This window comes from Oncorhynchus nerka, linkage group LG3 (genome assembly GCF_034236695.1).
Source record: "Oncorhynchus nerka isolate Pitt River linkage group LG3, Oner_Uvic_2.0, whole genome shotgun sequence".
NCBI lineage: Eukaryota > Metazoa > Chordata > Actinopteri > Salmoniformes > Salmonidae > Oncorhynchus > Oncorhynchus nerka.
Window position 1 is genome coordinate 2,532,433 of NC_088398.1, and position 18,283 is coordinate 2,550,715.

Sequence of the window (18,283 nt, forward strand, 5' to 3'; positions counted from 1 at the left end):
AGGGGGATGAGGGGTTGGAGATAGTAGAGAGACAGGGAGAGGAGTTAGAGGAGCAGGGAGGGGGATAAGGGGTTGGAGATAGAAGAGAGACAGGGAGAGGAGTTAGAGGAGCAGGGAGGGGGATAAGGGGTTGGAGATAGAAGAGAGACGGGGAGAGGAGTTAGAGGAGCAGGGAGGGGGATAAGGTGTTGGAGATAGAAGAGAGACAGGGAGAGGAGTTAGAGGAGCAGGGAAGGGGAATAAGGGGTTGGAGATAGAAGAGAGACGGGGAGAGGAGTTAGAGGAGCAGGGAGGGGGATGAGGGGTTGGAGATAGTAGAGAGACAGGGAGAGGAGTTAGAGGAGCAGGGAGGGGGATAAGGGGTTGAGATAGTAGAGAGACAGGGAGAGGAGTTAGAGGAGCAGGGAGGGGGATAAGGGGTTGGAGATAGTAGAGAGACTGGGAGAGGAGTTAGAGGAGCAGGGAGGGGGATAAGGGGTTGGAGATAGTAGAGAGACGGGGAGAGGAGTTAGAGGAGCAGGGAGGGGGATAAGGGGTTGGAGATAGAAGAGAGACGGGGAGAGGAGTTAGAGGAGCAGGGAGGGGGATAAGGGGTTGAGATAGTAGAGAGACGGGGAGAGGAGTTAGAGGAGCAGGGAGGGGGATAAGGGGTTGAGATAGTAGAGAGACGGGGAGAGGAGTTAGAGGAGCAGGGAGGGGGATAAGGGGTTGAGATAGTAGAGAGACGGGGAGAGGAGTTAGAGGAGCAGGGAGGGGGATAAGGGGTTGGAGATAGTAGAGAGACTGGGAGAGGAGTAAGAGGAGCAGGGAGGGGGATAAGGGGTTGGAGATAGTAGAGAGACGGGGAGAGGAGTTAGAGGAGCAGGGAGGGGGATAAGGTGTTGGAGATAGTAGAGAGACGGGGGAGAGGAGTTAGAGGAGCAGGGAGGGGGATAAGGGGTTGGAGATAGAAGAGAGACGGGGAGAGGAGTTAGAGGAGCAGGGAGGGGGATAAGGGGTTGGAGATAGAAGAGAGACGGGAGAGGAGTTAGAGGAGCAGGGAGGGGGGATAAGGGGTTGGAGATAGAAGAGAGAGGGGGAGAGGAGTTAGAGGAGCAGGGACGGGGAGGGGGAATAAGGGGTTGGAGATAGTAGAGAGACAGGGAGAGGAGTTAGAGGAGCAGGGAAGGGGAATAAGGGGTTGAGATAGAAGAGAGACGGGGAGAGGAGTTAGAGGAGCAGGGAGGGGGATGAGGGGTTGGAGATAGTAGAGAGACAGGGAGAGGAGTTAGAGGAGCAGGGAGGGGGGATAAGGGGTTGGAGATAGTAGAGAGACAGGGAGAGGAGTTAGAGGAGCAGGGAGGGGGATAAGGGGTTGGAGATAGTAGAGAGACTGGGAGAGGAGTTAGAGGAGCAGGGAGGGGGATAAGGGGTTGGAGATAGTAGAGAGACGGGGAGAGGAGTTAGAGGAGCAGGAGGGGGATAAGGGGTTGGAGATAGTAGAGAGACGGGGAGAGGAGTTAGAGGAGCAGGGAGGGGGATAAGGGGTTGAGATAGAAGAGAGACGGGGAGAGGAGTTAGAGGAGCAGGGAGGGGTGATAAGGGGTTGGAGATAGTAGAGAGACGGGGAGAGGAGTTAGAGGAGCAGGGAGGGGGATAAGGGGTTGGAGATAGAAGAGAGACAGGGAGAGGAGTTAGAGGAGCAGGGAGGGGGGATAAGGGGTTGAGATAGTAGAGAGACAGGGAGAGGAGTTAGAGGAGCAGGGAGGGGGATAAGGGGTTGGAGATAGAAGAGAGACGGGGAGAGGAGTTAGAGGAGCAGGAAGGGGGGATAAGGGGTTGGAGATAGAAGAGAGACGGGGAGAGGAGTTAGAGGAGCAGGGAGGGGGATAAAGGGTTGAGATAGTAGAGAGACGGGGAGAGGAGTTAGAGGAGCAGGGAGGGGGATAAGGGGTTGGAGATAGAAGAGAGAGGGGGAGAGGAGCAGGGACGGGGGAGGGGGATAAGGGTTGAGACAGAAGAGAGACGGGGAGAGGAGTTAGAGGAGCAGGGAGGGGGATAAGGGGTTGGAGATAGTAGAGAGACGTGGAGAGGAGTTAGAGGAGCAGGGAGGGGGTATAAGGGGTTGAGATAGTAGAGAGACGGGGAGAGGAGTTAGAGGAGCAGGGAGGGGGATAAAGGGTTGGAGATAGTAGAGAGACGGGGAGAGGAGTTAGAGGAGCAGGGAGGGGGATAAGGGGTTGGAGATAGAAGAGAGACGGGGAGAGGAGTTAGAGGAGCAGGGAGGGGGATAAAGGGTTGGAGATAGTAGAGAGAGGGGGAGAGGAGTTAGAGGAGCAGGGACGGGGAGGGGGATAAGGGGTTGGAGATAGAAGAGAGACGGGGAGAGGAGTTAGAGGAGCAGGGAGGGGGATAAGGGGTTGGAGATAGTAGAGAGACGTGGAGAGGAGTTAGAGGAGCAGGGAGGGGGTATAAGGGGTTGAGATAGTAGAGAGACGGGGAGAGGAGTTAGAGGAGCAGGGAGGGGGATAAGGGGTTGAGATAGTAGAGAGACGGGGAGAGGAGTTAGAGGAGCAGGGAGGGGAGGATAAAGGGTTGGAGATAGTAGAGAGACGGGGAGAGGAGTTAGAGGAGCAGGGAGGGGGGGGATAAGGGGTTGGAGATAGAAGAGAGACGGGGAGAGGAGTTAGAGGAGCAGGGAGGGGGATAAAGGGTTGGAGATAGTAGAGAGACGGGGAGAGGAGTTAGAGGAGCAGGGAGGGGGATAAGGGGTTGGAGATAGAAGAGAGACGGGGAGAGGAGTTAGAGGAGCAGGGAGGGGGGATAAAGGGTTGAGATAGTAGAGAGACGGGGAGAGGAGTTAGAGGAGCAGGGAGGGGGATAAAGTGTTGGAGATAGTAGAGAGACGGGGAGAGGAGTTAGAGGAGCAGGGAGGGGGGATAAGGGGTTGGAGATAGAAGAGAGACGGGGAGAGGAGTTAGAGGAGCAGGGAGGGGGATAAGGGGTTGGAGATAGTAGAGATGGGGAGAGGAGTTAGAGGGGGATAAGGGGTTGGAGATAGTAGAGAGACGGGGGAGAGGAGTTAGAGGAGCAGGGGAGGGGGATAAGGGGTTGGAGATAGTAGAGAGACGGGGAGAGGAGTTAGAGGAGCAGGGAGGGGTGATAAGGGGTTGGAGATAGTAGAGAGACGGGGAGAGGAGTTAGAGGAGCAGGGAGGGGGATAAGGGGTTGAGATAGTAGAGAGACGGGGAGAGGAGTTAGAGGAGCAGGGAGGGGGATAAAGGGTTGGAGATAGTAGAGAGACGGGGAGAGGAGTTAGAGGAGCAGGGAGGGGGATAAAGGGTTGGAGATAGTAGAGAGACGGGGAGAGGAGTTAGAGGAGCAGGGAGGGGGATAAGGGGTTGGAGATAGAAGAGAGACGGGGAGAGGAGTTAGAGGAGCAGGGAGGGGGATAAAGGGTTGGAGATAGTAGAGAGACGGGGAGAGGAGTTAGAGGAGCAGGGAGGGGGATAAAGTGTTGGAGATAGTAGAGAGACGGGGAGAGGAGTTAGAGGAGCAGGGAGGGGGATAAGGGGTTGGAGATAGAAGAGAGACGGGGAGAGGAGTTAGAGGAGCAGGGAGGGGGATAAGGGGTTGGAGATAGTAGAGATGGGGAGAGGAGTTAGAGGGGGATAAGGGGTTGGAGATAGTAGAGAGACGGGGAGAGGAGTTAGAGGAGCAGGGAGGGGGGGGATAAGGGGTTGGAGATAGTAGAGAGACGGGGAGAGGAGTTAGAGGAGCAGGGAGGGGTGATAAGGGGTTGGAGATAGTAGAGAGACGGGGAGAGGAGTTAGAGGAGCAGGGGGGGGGATAAGGGGTTGGAGATAGTAGAGAGACGGGGAGAGGAGTTAGAGGAGCAGGGAGGGGGATAAAGGGTTGGAGATAGTAGAGAGACGGGGAGAGGAGTTAGAGGAGCAGGGAGGGGGATAAGGGGTTGGAGATAGAAGAGAGACGGGGGGAGAGGAGTTAGAGGAGCAGGGAGGGGGATAAGGGGTTGGAGATAGTAGAGATGGGGAGAGGAGTTGGAGGGGGATAAGGGATTGGAGATAGTAGAGAGACGGGGAGAGGAGTTAGAGGAGCAGGAGGGGGATAAGGGGTTGGAGATAGTAGAGATGGGGAGAGGAGTTGGAGGGGGATAACGGGTTGGAGATAGTAGAGAGACGGCGAGAGGAGTTAGAGGAGCAGGGAGGGGTGATAAGGGGTTGGAGATAGTAGAGAGACGGGGGAGAGGAGTTAGAGGAGCAGGGAGGGGGATAAGGGGTTGGAGATAGTAGAGAGACGGGGAGAGGAGTTAGAGGAGCAGGGAGGGGGATAAGGGGTTGGAGATGGAAGAGAGACGGGGAGAGGAGTTAGAGGAGCAGGGAGGGGGGATAAGGGGTTGGAGATAGTAGAGAGACGGGGGAGAGGAGTTAGAGGAGCAGGGAGGGGGGATAAGGGGTTGGAGATAGTAGAGAGACGGGGAGAGGAGTTAGAGGAGCAGGGAGGGGGATAAGAGGTTGGAGATAGTAGAGAGACGGGGAGAGGAGTTAGAGGAGCAGGGAGGGGGATAAGGGGTTGGAGATAGAAGAGAGACGGGGAGAGGAGTTAGAGGAGCAGGGAGGGGGATAAAGGGTTGGAGATAGTAGAGAGACGGGGAGAGGAGTTAGAGGAGCAGGGAGGGGGATAAAGGGTTGGAGATAGTAGAGAGACGGGGAGAGGAGTTAGAGGAGCAGGGAGGGGGATAAGGGGTTGGAGATAGAAGAGAGACGGGGAGAGGAGTTAGAGGAGCAGGGAGGGGGATAAGGGGTTGGAGATAGTAGAGATGGGGAGAGGAGTTGGAGGGGGATAAGGGATTGGAGATAGTAGAGAGACGGGGAGAGGAGTTAGAGGAGCAGGGAGGGGATAAGGGGTTGGAGATAGTAGAGATGGGGAGAGGAGTTGGACGGGGGATAAGGGGTTGGAGATAGTAGAGAGACGGGGAGAGGAGTTAGAGGAGCAGGGAGGGGGATAAGGTGTTGGAGATAGAAGAGAGACAGGGAGAGGAGTTAGAGGAGCAGGGAAGGGGAATAAGGGGTTGGAGATAGAAGAGAGACGGGGAGAGGAGTTAGAGGAGCAGGGAGGGGGATGAGGGGTTGAGATAGTAGAGAGACAGGGAGAGGAGTTAGAGGAGCAGGGAGGGGGATAAGGGGTTGGAGATAGAAGAGAGACAGGGAGAGGAGTTAGAGGAGCAGGAGGGGGATAAGGGGTTGGAGATAGAAGAGAGACGGGGAGAGGAGTTAGAGGAGCAGGGAGGGGGATAAGGTGTTGGAGATAGAAGAGAGACAGGGAGAGGAGTTAGAGGAGCAGGGAAGGGGAATAAGGGGTTGGAGATAGAAGAGAGACGGGGAGAGGAGTTAGAGGAGCAGGGAGGGGGATGAGGGGTTGGAGATAGTAGAGAGACGGGGAGAGGAGTTAGAGGAGCAGGGAGGGGGATAAGGGGTTGGAGATAGTAGAGAGACAGGGAGAGGAGTTAGAGGAGCAGGGAGGGGGATAAGGGGTTGGAGATAGTAGAGAGACTGGGAGAGGAGTTAGAGGAGCAGGGAGGGGGGATAAGGGGTTGGAGATAGTAGAGAGACGGGGAGAGGAGTTAGAGGAGCAGGGAGGGGGATAAGGGGTTGGAGATAGAAGAGAGACGGGGAGAGGAGTTAGAGGAGCAGGGAGGGGGATAAGGGGTTGGAGATAGTAGAGAGACGGGGAGAGGAGTTAGAGGAGCAGGGAGGGGGGATAAGGGGTTGGAGATAGTAGAGAGACGGGGAGAGGAGTTAGAGGAGCAGGGAGGGGGATAAGGGGTTGGAGATAGTAGAGAGACGGGGAGAGGAGTTAGAGGAGCAGGGAGGGGGATAAGGGGTTGGAGATAGTAGAGAGACTGGGAGAGGAGTAAGAGGAGCAGGGAGGGGGATAAGGGGTTGGAGATAGTAGAGAGACGGGGAGAGGAGTTAGAGGAGCAGGGAGGGGGATAAGGTGTTGGAGATAGTAGAGAGACGGGGAGAGGAGTTAGAGGAGCAGGGAGGGGGATAAGGGGTTGGAGATAGAAGAGAGACGGGGAGAGGAGTTAGAGGAGCAGGGAGGGGGATAAAGGGTTGGAGATAGTAGAGAGACGGGGAGAGGAGTTAGAGGAGCAGGGAGGGGGATAAGGGGTTGGAGATAGAAGAGAGACGGGGAGAGGAGTTAGAGGAGCAGGGAGGGGGATAAGGGGTTGGAGATAGAAGAGAGAGGGGAGAGGAGTTAGAGGAGCAGGGACGGGGAGGGGGAATAAGGGGTTGGAGATAGAAGAGAGACGGGGAGAGGAGTTAGAGGAGCAGGGAGGGGGGGATAAGGTGTTGGAGATAGTAGAGAGACAGGGAGAGGAGTTAGAGGAGCAGGGAGGGGGATAAGGTGTTGGAGATAGTAGAGAGACAGGGAGAGGAGTTAGAGGAGCAGGGAAGGGGAATAAGGGGTTGGAGATAGAAGAGAGACGGGGAGAGGAGTTAGAGGAGCAGGGAGGGGGATGAGGGGTTGAGATAGTAGAGAGACAGGGAGAGGAGTTAGAGGAGCAGGGAGGGGGATAAGGGGTTGGAGATAGTAGAGAGACAGGGAGAGGAGTTAGAGGAGCAGGGAGGGGGATAAGGGGTTGGAGATAGTAGAGAGACTGGGAGAGGAGTTAGAGGAGCAGGGAGGGGGATAAGGGGTTGGAGATAGTAGAGAGACGGGGAGAGGAGTTAGAGGAGCAGGGAGGGGGATAAGGGGTTGGAGATAGAAGAGAGACGGGGGAGAGGAGTTAGAGGAGCAGGGAGGGGTGATAAGGGGTTGGAGATAGTAGAGAGACGGGGAGAGGAGTTAGAGGAGCAGGGAGGGGGATAAGGGGTTGGAGATAGAAGAGAGACAGGGAGAGGAGTTAGAGGAGCAGGGAGGGGGGGATAAGGGGTTGGAGATAGTAGAGAGACAGGGAGAGGAGTTAGAGGAGCAGGGAGGGGGATAAGGGGTTGGAGATAGAAGAGAGACGGGGAGAGGAGTTAGAGGAGCAGGAAGGGGGGATAAGGGGTTGGAGATAGAAGAGAGACGGGGAGAGGAGTTAGAGGAGCAGGGAGGGGGATAAAGGGTTGGAGATAGTAGAGAGACGGGGAGAGGAGTTAGAGGAGCAGGGAGGGGGGATAAGGGGTTGGAGATAGAAGAGAGAGGGGGAGAGGAGCAGGGACGGGGAGGGGGATAAGGGGTTGGAGACAGAAGAGAGACGGGGAGAGGAGTTAGAGGAGCAGGGAGGGGGATAAGGGGTTGGAGATAGTAGAGAGACGTGGAGAGGAGTTAGAGGAGCAGGGGGGGGTATAAGGGGTTGGAGATAGTAGAGAGACGGGGAGAGGAGTTAGAGGAGCAGGGAGGGGGATAAAGGGTTGGAGATAGTAGAGAGACGGGGAGAGGAGTTAGAGGAGCAGGGAGGGGGATAAGGGGTTGGAGATAGAAGAGAGACGGGGAGAGGAGTTAGAGGAGCAGGGAGGGGGATAAAGGGTTGGAGATAGTAGAGAGAGGGGAGAGGAGTTAGAGGAGCAGGGACGGGGGAGGGGGATAAGGGGTTGGAGATAGAAGAGAGACGGGGAGAGGAGTTAGAGGAGCAGGGAGGGGGATAAGGGGTTGGAGATAGTAGAGAGACGTGGAGAGGAGTTAGAGGAGCAGGAGGGGTATAAGGGGTTGGAGATAGTAGAGAGACGGGGGAGAGGAGTTAGAGGAGCAGGAGGGGGATAAGGGGTTGGAGATAGTAGAGAGACGGGGAGAGGAGTTAGAGGAGCAGGGAGGGGAGGATAAAGGGTTGGAGATAGTAGAGAGACGGGGAGAGGAGTTAGAGGAGCAGGGAGGGGGATAAGGGGTTGGAGATAGAAGAGAGACGGGAGAGGAGTTAGAGGAGCAGGGAGTGGGGATAAAGGGTTGGAGATAGTAGAGAGACGGGGAGAGGAGTTAGAGGAGCAGGGAGGGGGATAAGGGGTTGGAGATAGAAGAGAGACGGGAGAGGAGTTAGAGGAGCAGGGAGGGGGGATAAAGGGTTGGAGATAGTAGAGAGACGGGGAGAGGAGTTAGAGGAGCAGGGAGGGGGATAAAGTGTTGGAGATAGTAGAGAGACGGGAGAGGAGTTAGAGGAGCAGGGAGGGGGATAAGGGGTTGGAGATAGAAGAGAGACGGGGAGAGGAGTTAGAGGAGCAGGGAGGGGGATAAAGGGTTGGAGATAGTAGAGAGACGGGGAGAGGAGTTAGAGGAGCAGGAGGGGGATAAAGTGTTGGAGATAGTAGAGAGACGGGGAGAGGAGTTAGAGGAGCAGGGAGGGGGATAAGGGGTTGGAGATAGAAGAGAGACGGGGAGAGGAGTTAGAGGAGCAGGGAGGGGGATAAGGGGTTGGAGATAGTAGAGAGACGGGGAGAGGAGTTAGAGGGGGATAAGGGGTTGGAGATAGTAGAGAGACGGGAGAGGAGTTAGAGGAGCAGGGAGGGGGATAAGGGGTTGGAGATAGTAGAGAGACGGGGAGAGGAGTTAGAGGAGCAGGGAGGGGTGATAAGGGGTTGGAGATAGTAGAGAGACGGGGAGAGGAGTTAGAGGAGCAGGGAGGGGGATAAGGGGTTGGAGATAGTAGAGAGACGGGGAGAGGAGTTAGAGGAGCAGGGAGGGGGATAAAGGGTTGGAGATAGTAGAGAGACGGGGAGAGGAGTTAGAGGAGCAGGGAGGGGGATAAAGGGTTGGAGATAGTAGAGAGACGGGGAGAGGAGTTAGAGGAGCAGGGAGGGGGGATAAGGGGTTGGAGATAGAAGAGAGACGGGGAGAGGAGTTAGAGGAGCAGGGAGGGGGGATAAAGGGTTGGAGATAGTAGAGAGACGGGGAGAGGAGTTAGAGGAGCAGGGAGGGGGGATAAAGTGTTGGAGATAGTAGAGAGACGGGGAGAGGAGTTAGAGGAGCAGGGAGGGGGGATAAGGGGTTGGAGATAGAAGAGAGACGGGGAGAGGAGTTAGAGGAGCAGGGAGGGGGGATAAGGGGTTGGAGATAGTAGAGATGGGGAGAGGAGTTAGAGGGGGGATAAGGGGTTGGAGATAGTAGAGAGACAGGGAGAGGAGTTAGAGGAGCAGGGGGGGGGGATAAGGGGTTGGAGATAGTAGAGAGACGGGGAGAGGAGTTAGAGGAGCAGGGAGGGGTGATAAGGGGTTGGAGATAGTAGAGAGACGGGGAGAGGAGTTAGAGGAGCAGGGAGGGGGGATAAGGGGTTGGAGATAGTAGAGAGACGGGGAGAGGAGTTAGAGGAGCAGGGAGGGGGATAAAGGGTTGGAGATAGTAGAGAGACGGGGAGAGGAGTTAGAGGAGCAGGGAGGGGGATAAGGGGGTTGGAGATAGAAGAGAGACGGGAGAGGAGTTAGAGGAGCAGGGAGGGGGATAAGGGGTTGGAGATAGTAGAGATGGGGAGAGGAGTTGGAGGGGGATAAGGGATTGGAGATAGTAGAGACGGGGAGAGGAGTTAGAGGAGCAGGGAGGGGATAAGGGGTTGGAGATAGTAGAGATGGGGAGAGGAGTTGGAGGGGGATAACGGGTTGGAGATAGTAGAGAGACGGCGAGAGGAGTTAGAGGAGCAGGGAGGGGTGATAAGGGGTTGGAGATAGTAGAGAGACGGGGAGAGGAGTTAGAGGAGCAGGGAGGGGGATAAGGGGTTGGAGATAGTAGAGAGACGGGGAGAGGAGTTAGAGGAGCAGGGAGGGGGATAAGGGGTTGGAGATGGAAGAGAGACGGGGAGAGGAGTTAGAGGAGCAGGGAGGGGGATAAGGGGTTGGAGATAGTAGAGAGACGGGGAGAGGAGTTAGAGGAGCAGGGAGGGGGGATAAGGGGTTGGAGATAGTAGAGAGACGGGGAGAGGAGTTAGAGGAGCAGGGAGGGGGATAAGAGGTTGGAGATAGTAGAGAGACGGGGAGAGGAGTTAGAGGAGCAGGGAGGGGGATAAGGGGTTGGAGATAGAAGAGAGACGGGAGAGGAGTTAGAGGAGCAGGGAGGGGGATAAAGGGTTGGAGATAGTAGAGAGACGGGGAGAGGAGTTAGAGGAGCAGGGGGGGGATAAAGGGTTGAGATAGTAGAGAGACGGGGAGAGGAGTTAGAGGAGCAGGGAGGGGGATAAGGGGTTGGAGATAGAAGAGAGACGGGGAGAGGAGTTAGAGGAGCAGGGAGGGGGATAAGGGGTTGGAGATAGTAGAGATGGGGAGAGGAGTTGGAGGGGGATAAGGGATTGGAGATAGTAGAGAGACGGGGAGAGGAGTTAGAGGAGCAGGGAGGGGATAAGGGGTTGGAGATAGTAGAGATGGGGAGAGGAGTTGGACGGGGGATAAGGGGTTGGAGATAGTAGAGAGACGGGAGAGGAGTTAGAGGAGCAGGGAGGGGGATAAGGGGTTGGAGATAGTAGAGAGACGGGGAGAGGAGTTAGAGGAGCAGGGAGGGGTGATAAGGGGTTGGAGATAGTAGAGAGACGGGGAGAGGAGTTAGAGGAGCAGGGAGGGGGATAAGGGGTTGGAGATAGTAGAGAGACGGGGAGAGGAGTTAGAGGAGCAGGGAGGGGGATAAGGGGTTGGAGATAGTAGAGAGACGGGGAGAGGAGTTAGAGGAGCAGGGAGGTGTGATAAGGGGTTGGAGATAGTAGAGAGACGGGGAGAGGAGTTAGAGGAGCAGGGAGGGGGATAAGGGGTTGGAGATAGTAGAGAGACGGGGAGAGGAGTTAGAGGAGCAGGGAGGGGGGATAAGGGGTTGGAGATAGTAGAGAGACGGGGGAGAGGAGTTAGAGGAGCAGGGAGGGGGATAAGGGGTTGGAGATAGAAGAGAGACGGGGAGAGGAGTTAGAGGAGCAGGGAGGGGGATAAGGGGTTGGAGATAGTAGAGAGACGGGGAGAGGAGTTAGAGGAGCAGGGAGGTGGGGATAAGGGGTTGGAGATAGTAGAGAGACGGGGAGAGGAGTTAGAGGAGCAGGGAGGGGGATAAGGGGTTGAGATAGAAGAGAGACGGGGAGAGGAGTTAGAGGAGCAGGGAGGGGGATAAGGGGTTGGAGATAGAAGAGAGACGGGGAGAGGAGTTAGAGGAGCAGGGAGGGGGATAAGGGGTTGGAGATAGTAGAGAGACGGGGAGAGGAGTTAGAGGAGCAGGGAGGGGGATAAGGGGTTGGAGATAGAAGAGAGACGGGGAGAGGAGTTAGAGGAGCAGGGAGGGGGATAAGGGGTTGGAGATAGTAGAGATGGGGAGAGGAGTTGGAGGGGGATAAGGGGTTGGAGATAGTAGAGAGACGGGGAGAGGAGTTAGAGGAGCAGGGAGGGGGGATAAGGGGTTGGAGATAGTAGAGAGACGGGGGAGAGGAGTTAGAGGAGCAGGGAGGGGGATAAAGGGTTGGAGATAGTAGAGAGAGGGGGAGAGGAGTTAGAGGAGCAGGGACGGGGGAGGGGGATAAGGGGTTGGAGATAGAAGAGAGACGGGGAGAGGAGTTAGAGGAGCAGGGAGGGGGATAAGGGGTTGGAGAGGAGTTAGAGGAGCAGGGAGGGGGTATAAGGGGTTGGAGATAGTAGAGAGACGGGGAGAGGAGTTAGAGGAGCAGGGAGGGGGATAAGGGGTTGGAGATAGTAGAGAGACGGGGAGAGGAGTTAGAGGAGCAGGGAGGGGGATAAGGGGTTGGAGATAGTAGAGAGACGGGGAGAGGAGTTAGAGGAGCAGGGAGGGGGGATAAGGGGTTGAGATAGTAGAGAGACGGGGAGAGGAGTTAGAGGAGCAGGGAGGGGGATAAAGGGTTGGAGATAGAAGAGAGACGGGAGAGGAGTTAGAGGAGCAGGGAGGGGGATAAGGGGGTTGGAGATAGTAGAGAGACGGGGAGAGGAGTTAGAGGAGCAGGGAGGGGGATAAGGGGTTGGAGATAGTAGAGAGACGGGGAGAGGAGTTAGAGGAGCAGGGAGGGGGATAAAGGGTTGGAGATAGTAGAGAGACGGGGAGAGGAGTTAGAGGAGCAGGGAGGGGGATAAAGGTTGGAGATAGAAGAGAGACGGGGAGAGGAGTTAGAGGAGCAGGAGGGGGATAAGGGGTTGGAGATAGAAGAGAGATGGGGAGAGGAGTTAGAGGAGGGGAGGGGGATAAGGGGTTGGAGATAGTAGAGATGGGGAGAGGAGTTAGAGGGGGGAGGGGGAAGGGGTTGGAGATAGTAGAGAGACGGGGAGAGGAGTTAGAGGAGCAGGGAGGGGGGGGATAAGGGGTTGGAGATAGTAGAGGTTGGAGAGGAGTTAGAGAGCAGGGAGGGGGAGAGGGTTGGAGATAGTAGAGAGACGGGGAGAGGGAGAGGGGGATAGGGGGTTGGAGATAGAAGAGAGACGGGGAGAGGAGTTAGAGGAGCAGGGAGGGGGATAAGGGGTTGGAGATAGTAGAGATGGGGAGAGGAGTTGGAGGGGGATAAGGATTGAGATAGTAGAGAGACGGGGAGAGGAGTTAGAGGAGCAGGGGAGGGGGATAAGGGGTTGGAGATAGTAGAGATGGGGAGAGGAGTTGGAGGGGGATAACGGGTTGGAGATAGTAGAGAGACGGCGAGAGGAGTTAGAGGAGCAGGGAGGGGTGATAAGGGGTTGGAGATAGTAGAGAGACGGGGAGAGGAGTTAGAGGAGCAGGGAGGGGGATAAGGGGTTGGAGATAGTAGAGAGACGGGAGAGGAGTTAGAGGAGCAGGGAGGGGGATAAGGGGTTGGAGATGGAAGAGAGACGGGGAGAGGAGTTAGAGGAGCAGGGAGGGGGATAAGGGGTTGGAGATAGTAGAGAGACGGGGAGAGGAGTTAGAGGAGCAGGGAGGGGGGATAAGGGGTTGGAGATAGTAGAGAGACGGGGAGAGGAGTTAGAGGAGCAGGGAGGGGGGGGATAAGAGGTTGGAGATAGTAGAGAGACGGGGAGAGGAGTTAGAGGAGCAGGGAGGGGGATAAGGGGTTGGAGATAGAAGAGAGACGGGGAGAGGAGTTAGAGGAGCAGGGAGGGGGATAAAGGGTTGGAGATAGTAGAGAGACGGGGAGAGGAGTTAGAGGAGCAGGGAGGGGGATAAAGGGTTGGAGATAGTAGAGAGACGGGGAGAGGAGTTAGAGGAGCAGGGAGGGGGATAAGGGGTTGGAGATAGAAGAGAGACGGGGAGAGGAGTTAGAGGAGCAGGGAGGGGGGATAAGGGGTTGGAGATAGTAGAGATGGGGAGAGGAGTTGGAGGGGGATAAGGGATTGGAGATAGTAGAGAGACGGGGAGGAGTTAGAGGAGCAGGGAGGGGATAAGGGGTTGGAGATAGTAGAGATGGGGAGAGGAGTTGGACGGGGGATAAGGGGTTGGAGATAGTAGAGAGACGGGGAGAGGAGTTAGAGGAGCAGGGAGGGGGATAAGGGGTTGAGATAGTAGAGAGACGGGGAGAGGAGTTAGAGGAGCAGGGAGGGGTGATAAGGGGTTGGAGATAGTAGAGAGACGGGGAGAGGAGTTAGAGGAGCAGGGAGGGGGGATAAGGGGTTGAGATAGTAGAGAGACGGGGAGAGGAGTTAGAGGAGCAGGGAGGGGGATAAGGGGTTGGAGATAGTAGAGAGACGGGGAGAGGAGTTAGAGGAGCAGGGAGGTGTGATAAGGGGTTGGAGATAGTAGAGAGACGGGGAGAGGAGTTAGAGGAGCAGGGAGGGGGATAAGGGGTTGGAGATAGTAGAGAGACGGGGAGAGGAGTTAGAGGAGCAGGGAGGGGGATAAGGGGTTGAGATAGTAGAGAGACGGGGAGAGGAGTTAGAGGAGCAGGGAGGGGGATAAGGGGTTGGAGATAGAAGAGAGACGGGAGAGGAGTTAGAGGAGCAGGGAGGGGGATAAGGGGTTGGAGATAGTAGAGAGACGGGGAGAGGAGTTAGAGGAGCAGGGAGGTGGGGATAAGGGGTTGGAGATAGTAGAGAGACGGGGAGAGGAGTTAGAGGAGCAGGGAGGGGGATAAGGGGTTGGAGATAGTAGAGAGACGGGGAGAGGAGTTAGAGGAGCAGGGAGGTGGGGATAAGGGGTTGGAGATAGTAGAGAGACGGGGAGAGGAGTTAGAGGAGCAGGGAGGGGGATAAGGGGTTGGAGATAGAAGAGAGACGGGGAGAGGAGTTAGAGGAGCAGGGAGGGGGATAAGGGGTTGGAGATAGAAGAGAGACGGGGAGAGGAGTTAGAGGAGCAGGGAGGGGGATAAGGGGTTGGAGATAGTAGAGAGACGGGGAGAGGAGTTAGAGGAGCAGGAGGGGGGATAAGGGGTTGGAGATAGAAGAGAGACGGGGGAGAGGAGTTAGAGGAGCAGGGAGGGGGATAAGGGGTTGGAGATAGTAGAGATGGGGAGAGGAGTTGGAGGGGGGATAAGGGGTTGGAGATAGTAGAGAGACGGGGAGAGGAGTTAGAGGAGCAGGGAGGGGGATAAGGGGTTGGAGATAGTAGAGAGACGGGGAGAGGAGTTAGAGGAGCAGGGGGGGTGATAAGGGGTTGGAGATAGTAGAGAGACGGGGAGAGGAGTTAGAGGAGCAGGGAGGGGGATAAGGGGTTGGAGATAGTAGAGAGACGGGGAGAGGAGTTAGAGGAGCAGGGAGGGGGATAAGGGGTTGGAGATAGTAGAGAGACGGGGAGAGGAGTTAGAGGAGCAGGGAGGGGGATAAGGGGTTGGAGATAGTAGAGAGACGGGGAGAGGAGTTAGAGGAGCAGGAGGGGGGATAAGGAGTTGGAGATAGTAGAGAGACGGGGAGAGGAGTTAGAGGAGCAGGGAGGGGGATAAGGGGTTGGAGATAGTAGAGAGACGGGGAGAGGAGTTAGAGGAGCAGGGAGGGGGATAAGGGGTTGGAGATAGAAGAGAGACGGGGAGAGGAGTTAGAGGAGCAGGGAGGGGGATAAATGGTTGGAGATAGTAGAGAGACGGGGAGAGGAGTTAGAGGAGCAGGGAGGGGGATAAAGGGTTGGAGATAGTAGAGAGACGGGGAGAGGAGCAGGGAGGGGGATAAGGGGTTGGAGATAGAAGAGAGACGGGGAGAGGAGTTAGAGGAGCAGGGAGGGGGATAAGGGGTTGGAGATAGTAGAGATGGGGAGAGGAGTTGGAGGGGATAAGGGATTGAGATAGTAGAGAGACAGGGAGAGGAGTTAGAGGAGCAGGGAGGGGGATAAGGGGTTGGAGATAGTAGAGATGGGGAGAGGAGTTGGAGGGGGATAACGGGTTGGAGATGGTAGAGAGACGGGGAGAGGAGTTAGAGGAGCAGGGAGGGGTGATAAGGGGTTGGAGATAGTAGAGAGACGGGGAGAGGAGTTAGAGGAGCAGGGAGGGGGATAAGGGGTTGGAGATAGTAGAGAGACGGGGAGAGGAGTTAGAGGAGCAGGGAGGGGGGATAAGGGGTTGGAGATAGTAGAGAGACGGGGGAGAGGAGTTAGAGGAGCAGGGAGGGGGATAAGGGGTTGGAGATAGTAGAGAGACGGGGAGAGGAGTTAGAGGAGCAGGGAGGGGGGGATAAGGGGTTGGAGATAGAAGAGAGACGGGGAGAGGAGTTAGAGGAGCAGGGAGGGGGATAAAGGGTTGGAGATAGTAGAGAGACGGGGAGAGGAGTTAGAGGAGCAGGGAGGGGGATAAAGGGTTGGAGATAGTAGAGAGACGGGGAGAGGAGTTAGAGGAGCAGGGAGGGGGATAAGGGGTTGGAGATAGAAGAGAGACGGGGAGAGGAGTTAGAGGAGCAGGGAGGGGGATAAGGGGTTGGAGATAGTAGAGATGGGGAGAGGAGTTGGAGGGGGATAAGGGTTTGGAGATAGTAGAGAGACGGGGAGAGGAGTTAGAGGAGCAGGGAGGGGGATAAGAGGTTGGAGATAGTAGAGATGGGGAGAGGAGTTGGAGGGGGATAAGGGGTTGGAGATAGTAGAGAGACGGGGAGAGGAGTTAGAGGAGCAGGAGGGGGGATAAGGGGTTGGAGATAGTAGAGAGACGGGGAGAGGAGTTAGAGGAGCAGGAGGGGTGATAAGGGGTTGGAGATAGTAGAGAGACGGGGAGAGGAGTTAGAGGAGCAGGGAGGGGGATAAGGGGTTGGAGATAGTAGAGAGACGGGGAGAGGAGTTAGAGGAGCAGGGAGGGGGATAAGGGGTTGGAGATAGAAGAGAGACGGGGAGAGGAGTTAGAGGAGCAGGGAGGGGGATAAGGGGTTGGAGATAGTAGAGAGACGGGGAGAGGAGTTAGAGGAGCAGGGAGGTGGGGATAAGGGGTTGGAGATAGTAGAGAGACGGGGAGAGGAGTTAGAGGAGCAGGGAGGGGGATAAGGGGTTGGAGATAGTAGAGAGACGGGGAGAGGAGTTAGAGGAGCAGGGAGGGGGATAAGGGGTTGGAGATAGAAGAGAGACGGGGAGAGGAGTTAGAGGAGCAGGGAGGGGGATAAAGGGTTGGAGATAGTAGAGAGACGGGGAGAGGAGTTAGAGGAGCAGGGAGGGGGATAAGGGGTTGGAGATAGAAGAGAGACGGGGAGAGGAGTTAGAGGAGCAGGGAGGGGGATAAGGGGTTGGAGATAGTAGAGAGACGGGGAGAGGAGTTAGAGGAGCAGGGAGGGGGATAAGGGGTTGGAGATAGAAGGGAGAGGAGTTAGAGGAGCAGGGACGGGGGAGGGGGATAAGGGGTTGGAGATAGAAGAGAAACGGGAGAGGATTTAGAGGAGCAGGGAGGGGGATAAGGGGTTGGAGATAGAAGAGAGACGGGGAGAGGAGTTAGAGGAGCAGGGAGGGGGATAAGGGGTTGGAGATAGTAGAGAGACGGGGAGAGGAGTTAGAGGAGCAGGGAGGGGGTATAAGGGGTTGGAGATAGAAGAGAGACGGGGAGAGGAGTTAGAGGAGCAGGGAGGGGGATAAGGGGTTGGAGATAGTAGAGAGACTGGGAGAGGAGTTAGAGGAGCAGGGAGGGGGATAAGGGGTTGGAGATAGTAGAGAGACGGGGAGAGGAGTTAGAGGAGCAGGGAGGGGGATAAGGGGTTGGAGATAGTAGAGAGACGGGGAGAGGAGTTAGATGAGCAGGAGGGGGATAAGGGGTTGGAGATAGTAGAGAGACGGGGAGAGGAGTTAGAGGAGCAGGGACGGGGAGGGGGATAAGGGGTTGGAGATAGTAGAGAGACGGGGAGAGGAGTTAGAGGAGCAGGGAGGGGGATAAGGGGTTGGAGATAGTAGAGAGACGGGGAGAGGAGTTAGAGGAGCAGGGACAGGGGAGGGGGATAAGGGGTTGGAGATAGTAGAGAGACGGGGAGAGGAGTTAGAGGAGCAGGGAGGGGGATAAGGGGTTGGAGATAGTAGAGAGACGGGGGAGAGGAGTTAGAGGAGCAGGGAGGGGGGATAAGGGGTTGGAGATATAGAGAGACGGGGAGAGGAGTTAGAGGAGCAGGGAGGGGGGATAAGGGGTTGGAGATAGTAGAGAGACGGGGAGAGGAGTTAGAGGAGCAGGGAGGGGGATAAGGGGTTGGAGATAGTAGAGAGACGGGGAGAGGAGTTAGAGGAGCAGGGAGGGGGTATAAGGGGTTGGAGATAGAAGAGAGACGGGGAGAGGAGTTAGAGGAGCAGGGAGGGGGATAAGGGGTTGGAGATAGTAGAGAGACGGGGAGAGGAGTTAGAGGAGCAGGGAGGGGGATAAGGGGTTGGAGATAGTAGAGAGACGGGGAGAGGAGTTAGAGGAGCAGGGAGGGGGATAAGGGGTTGGAGATAGTAGAGAGACGGGGAGAGGAGTTAGATGAGCAGGGAGGGGGATAAGGGGTTGGAGATAGTAGAGAGACGGGGAGAGGAGTTAGAGGAGCAGGGACGGGGGAGGGGGATAAGGGGTTGGAGATAGTAGAGAGACGGGGAGAGGAGTTAGAGGAGCAGGGAGGGGGGATAAGGGGTTGGAGATAGTAGAGAGACGGGGAGAGGAGTTAGAGGAGCAGGGACGGGGAGGGGGATAAGGGGTTGGAGATAGTAGAGAGACGGGGAGAGGAGTTAGAGGAGCAGGGAGGGGGATAAGGGGTTGGAGATAGTAGAGAGACGGGGAGAGGAGTTAGAGGAGCAGGGAGGGGGATAAGGGGTTGGAGATAGTAGAGAGACGGGGAGAGGAGTTAGAGGAGCAGGGAGGGGGGATAAGGGGTTGGAGATAGTAGAGAGACGGGGAGAGGAGTTAGAGGAGCAGGGCAGAGGGTGTGAGGGGAAAGAGGGTGAAGTGAAAACAGGAGTGAGATTGAGACAGAGGAATAACTTAACTTCTCTAAATAGAGGAGAGAGAGAGAATGAGAGAGAATGAGAT